Source organism: Nannospalax galili, unplaced genomic scaffold (assembly GCF_000622305.1).
Source record: "Nannospalax galili isolate Female #2095 unplaced genomic scaffold, S.galili_v1.0 scaffold43, whole genome shotgun sequence".
Taxonomy (NCBI): Eukaryota; Metazoa; Chordata; class Mammalia; order Rodentia; family Spalacidae; genus Nannospalax; species Nannospalax galili.
This window is the reverse complement of record NW_008353342.1, coordinates 2,939,584-2,945,335: the sequence shown is the minus strand read 5'-3', so window position 1 is coordinate 2,945,335 and position 5,752 is coordinate 2,939,584. Positions and strand designations below refer to the sequence as shown.

The following is a 5,752-nucleotide window of genomic DNA, read 5'->3' as shown; positions in this document are numbered from 1 at the left end:
TCTGAAGAATAGAGAGACAGCTCGTGGAGATTGGAGGGCTCAGGGCTTTCCAGAATTATATCATCCATATAAATATAGAATAAAACATCCAGCCGCCCCATCAGTGAGGCAAAAATGTGGGCTAGGTAATATTGGCAAATGGGGGGACTATTGGCCATACGCTGAGGCAGGACAGTCCATTCAAATCTTAAATCTGGCCCACTAAAATTGGTTGAGGGTATGGAGAATGTAAATTTTTCTGTATCGTCAGGGTGGAGGGGAATTGAGAAAAATCAGTCCTTAATATCAATAATAGTTAAGTGGTATGTCTTGGGGATTGCTGGAATCCAGGGGAGCCCCCCCGGGGGGGTCCTTAAAGGCATCATTTTCTGGGTCGTCCCTATAGTTGGGACGGCTTTTCTGGCCTTCTCTGAACTGTTGTTGGTATTCTTCTTGGTCTAGGAGGTCATTATAGAAGGCCTTTTGGTCAGTAGTGATAAAGGCCTCAGCCTCGCCCAGAATGTCCCGACCTAAAAGGTTGGCAGTTAGGCCAGAGACCACAAGAGGGCGCACCTCTCCATGACTCCCATTGGGATCTACCCAGGGTAGCTAAGTAGTCAGTCTCCCATGATGTAGACTGCCCGCCCACGCCCAGTAAGGACGGGCCGGGCACCAACTGCCAGGAGTGTGGGACTTCCTCCTTTCTAATCACCGTGGGGTCTGCCCCAGTGTCAATGAGAAATTTGAAGGTCTTGTTTCCTATGGTTAGGGTCATTTTTTTACCTCAAGCCAGGGATCAATGGGACTGTCCAATGAGTCTGAACTGGCTCATCCCCCTTATTTAACGGGGCTGGGGGTGGCCCGGAGGGTGAGTTTAAAGGCTCACCCTTAAGGTTAAATTTGGATTTGCAATCGCAAGCCCGATAAAAGCCATTTTTTTTGTAGATGTTAAACTTTTTAATAAAAAACACACTCACAGAGAAGCAATCTGTCAGCAAATACACAGAACAATTAAAAATAGATTTTACCTCACCTCCTGATTTTTACAATCACCTGTGGAAATTTTACAAAAACATTTTACCAAGCCTCACTGTTGCAAATGGTTATGAGTCAGGACCAGAGTACAGTGTGTGTATGTAATATATTGCTTGTTTTGGCAGTGCTAGGTACTGAACCTAGGCCCTTGAGCATGCTATTAGGGAAGTACTCTACCACTGAGTTACATCCCTACCCAGGACTGGAGTTTTATTTGAGACAGTTTCGCTGTATCCCAGGCTTCCTTCAAACTTCTGACTCTCCAACTTCAGCTTCCTGAGTGCTAGGGATACAGGTGTACACCCCCACATCTAAGTTTATTCTTAAAAAGCTTGAGGTGCAGGGCGTGGTGGCACACGCCTTTAATCCCAGCACTGGGGAGGCAGAAGCAAGTGGATCCTGTGAGTCCCAGGCAGCAGGAGCTACATGGAGAGCCTGTCTCAAAAAGAACACGCCCCCCAAAAAGCTCTTTAGGTAACTGATATTTTTTTCAGGTTGAGGTGCTGGTTTCAAGTTGACTGGGCCAACTGGTTTGTTTTCAGTTTTGGGGGATGCTGGTTGCTTTCTTTGCAGATTTCCTGGGAGTAGCGAAAAACTTGGCCTCTGGCTTTTTTGGAGTCTGCCTCGGGTCTTTTTTCAGCAGCGAAGATGTTTTTTCTTTCTCCTGTTCCATTTTTCGCTTCTTCCCTGGGCTGTTCCCTGGGGTCCCACGGCCTGAAGATTCTGGGGTCTCTACAGCTGACAGGGCCTTTCTGTTCTTGCTATGAGGTGTATTTGGACCAGGACTCTTTTTTGGAGTTTTTCTTTCTGTGACATCTTTTTGCATCTTCACATTTTCTTTAGCTGGACTTTCCCCTATTGGTATCAGTTGTGGAATTTCTTCTTCACATTGTTCTATCACCTTAGGTTGAGCTTTTGCTTTGCCAGTCTTTTTCTTCTGGGACCCAGGGCCCTTCACTGGGGCAGCACCAGTTTTAGGAGCCAAGCCACCCTGCAGTGGGACTGATGCATCAGTTTTGGCATTTTGTCCTAACATTCTGCTTCTGTTCTTCAACTTCTGTTTTTCATGGTATTTTCTTTCTTTTATTTTTCTCTTTGCCTCCTTTTTCTTCAAGCTGCAGAGAGATATATTCTTTTCATCCTGACAGGTGACAAATGAGGAAAAGATGGGAAGGGAAACTGACTTCTCAGTTTTCAGGAACAGAAGTTTGACACTCTGCCATTTCTCTGGCAGTATTTCTGAAAGCTTTTTTGAGACAGCCAAGATGTTTTCAATGATGTGCTGGGTCTCCAGTCCAGTGTGACCGATGCGTATAGTACTGCAAGAACCACTTTTGGAGATGTTTAAGACTGTCCCACTGATACAGTCATTGATCTTTTTGGACAAATTCTTGGCGAGAAGGTTTACAGGTACTGGAACTTTCTTCCTTTGATAGAAATGCTTTCCTATGTGTGTGGGTAAAAGCCGTCTAATTCTTTCATCAGTAATGAAGAACTCAAAGCTACTCAGGAGGTTGAGCTTGGCCTCATAGGCTTTATATTCCTTTTTTAAAGTTTGGAAAGGGATAATCCGAGAGACGGTTTTAACGCCATGCTTTTTCAGGTGCTTCTTAAAGAAACGTTCTGTCTGTTCAGGTGATTCACATTCATCTTTGGTAAATAAACAGATTTCTGACAAATCTGATAGAATATTATGAGGCAAGGACAATTGGACTCGCAGCTCTTTCTCTAGGATTTTCCATAATATCACCATTAAAAACAAATTATCATTCTCATTCATAAGCAATCCATTGTTGTTTTTTCTGGACTTGGACTGTGTAAACAGAACTTCCACAGCTTTTTTAATCTGCTCTTGGTCCAGCTGCTGCAGGGCAGAGGCGCCCCGAGGCATCGCAGTGGCAGTCACAGAGGAGGCAAAGGCAGAGGCCAAGGGCACAGCGGCAGGCGAGCAGTCCATGTCTTTCTCCTCCTGTGGATGGGCAGAGGAATCACCGCATGTTAAAAGACATTTTTACAGGGTGTGCGCGGGCCTCCCCCTCCCCCGGAGGGATGGGGTGTGTGTGTGTGTGTGTGTGTGTGTCTTGGACTGGTTTGGACGTTCCCACCGGAAGTGACCTTCCTGGCCACACCCAAAGCAGGTCCACTTACCGGACACTTTGGTCTGTCGTAGGACATTGATAAGGGTTTGAAGCTCCTCCTGGCGGCTAGCCTGAAGCGCAGCCACCATTGCGCTTGTCTGGTAAGACACCGGACCCAACATCTCAGGTAGCTATGATCCATTTGTCCATGGCCTGGTTTCGAAGCCCAGCTCAAGCTATCTTGTGATCAGCGGTCATGCCGTCCCAAACCAGTGATCGGACAAACCGGTAGCGCAACTCCTCTGAAGGGAACTTTCTCTGCAGGCTCTTCTGAATTCTATCTATAAAGGAGGGGAGGTCCTCCTATACCTTTTGAGTAATCCCAGATATGGGTGATTCAGTAGGTCCTTCATCTAGCTTTCTCCAGGCAGCCAGACCTATAGCCCGAACCTGGTCTTGATAGGGAGGAGCAATGGCTGCCTGCTGGGCCCCAGTGGCGAACTGATCAGCAGTGCCAGAGAGCATGCCAAAAGCAATAGTTCCGGGGAGCTGGGTGTTTTGATTGCTTTCTCCGTAAATGCAGCACTCATTAAAATAGGCCAGCCATTTAAGGAAAACAGGACCCGGGAGCACTGCTTTGGCTAATTCTTTCCAGTCCCACAGCTCACACGCCTCATGGGCCAGCCCCTCCAGAATAGCCTCCAACCAGGGAGAGTTGGGCCTGTCTTCTGCAACAGGCTTCTTTAGGTCCTTAAGGTCCTGAGCCTGCCAAGGATACCAAGTGGCGGGCCAATTGCCCCCAGGGTTGACATTGACTGGAAAGAGGTTGGTGGCTCCCTCCCAGGTCAAAACATTTCTCCTGTATGGGGAAGGGGCAGAGGGAGCCGGGAACAGGTTGGTCTGAGAGTCTGCCTGGGTGGGGCCCTTGCAGGGCCAAGGGGCACTCCTAAAAGGATCAAGGGAGGGATAGAGGGGCTCAGGACGGTTTGGTGGATCCATATGGCCTAGGGGCCTAGGATCAGGCTTTGGGCTTGGTGGCATCTCTGGGACCGGGTCAGTGGCCTTGGCTGGGGCCCCCACCACTTTTGATTTTGGAAGCAGAGGGGGGAAGCAGCCTTTTAAGGCTGACACTGTGGGGAGCACACCCAGAGGGGGGATCTCCCCTTTTTCTACCTGGGCCCATCTGATCAACTTTTCAACTCTATCCCAAGTATCCCAATCAAAGAGATTGCTCTCTGGAAGCCAGGGTGTGATCTTAAGCAAGCATCCCCATGCCTGGAGAGCTTAGCTGTCTGAGAGGTCTGTCGAATGCCACCCAAGCCCACCAGGCTTGGGTCTTCAACAAGAAAGGAACTCAGACAGAAGTCTGAAGTTTTCTAAGACTTTATTTACAGAAAGGCAGCTACAGGCAGGAGAGAATGCTCCAGTAGGACGATTCCCCTGAGGGGTCCCACAGGTCCTTTTTATCCAGCCCAGAGTTGGGGTTATCCAGGTGATTATTCCTAACAGAAACAAAAAGGAGTACTATGGATACAGCATGTAGCTGAATCTTCCAGTGCCCGCAGACCGAACCGAAACTAACTTTCTAGAAGACCTGATTTATCATGCCTGACAGCTCTGACCACTGAAGCAGAGAGCTCAGAAGCTCTTAAAGTGACACTCTCCTAATTTCCAATGCTTATGGCAAGCATGGCTCCCGACATTTCCCCCTTTCTTTTTATATTTTTAAAGATGAAGTACATGCCAAGACTGGGATGGAAAGACCGTGCCTGTCTTAGGTTGTCCTCTGCCAGAGTGAAAGCTGTTGTGGGCAGCCGGTGTCCCGCTTTCCTCTGATAGGATCGTACCCGTCACTGGTTAACTGGCCTCCATAAAGCTCCCATCTAATGGCCACAGCCTTGGGGAAGGAATGGGAAATACCACTGTGGCACAGTGTCACTGAGAGAGAAATTTGACTGCGGGGACCAGAGTCTGGAACCGAATCTTGGCCAAATTGTGTGTACTTCGAATTTGGAATTTGGTTTGAATTGAATTTTGACTTGCGAATTTTGCAGTACCTGTGCAACTGGAGGTTAGGGTGAGGTTAGGCAGAGCCTAAGTCCCTCCTCCAAACAAACAAAAAGGACCCCAACGTGGTGAAGGGAAATGGAGGGACCCAACAAGTAAGGGTATAGACAGTGTACATAACAGAAGGGGCATTACATAACGGATCAGAACGATGGTGTACAAAGCACGTGGAGCAGTCAAGGAATCACGGAAAGCATGACAGCATCATTGTCAAAGTCTAGAGAGGAGAATGGTGGGCACCAGCGGTGGAAACAGTCCATAGGAAACGCGAACAGAGTCCAAAAAACCAGTCCAAGAAAATTGGGAACACAGGAGGCGATGACGGATGGTGCAGTGATGACACAGGTGGCATAGAGTCCAGAGATGTCACAAAGTGAATGAGGTGTTCAGGTACCCAACATGCATTGTCAGCATCCTGCGGAAAAAACACAAACATGCCCTCTCCCCCAAATGAGGACAGGATCTGGTCCATGCCAGAGTCCCATACAAGGATCCGTCCATTAGACTTTGGCATAATCTGTGGAAGAAGAAGAATGCCACAATCTATCAGCTGCAGAGCGACATCGGGCATCCAGGGTTAAGAAAGTTAACAC

At 48.1% G+C, this 5,752-nt stretch overlaps 1 pseudogene; it reads right to left on the bottom strand.

The window, feature by feature from the left end:
* Nucleotides 1–1,517: 1,517 nt before the first annotated feature.
* Nucleotides 1,518–2,971, bottom strand: LOC103748024 (annotated as a pseudogene).
* Nucleotides 2,972–5,752: the final 2,781 nt, after the last annotated feature.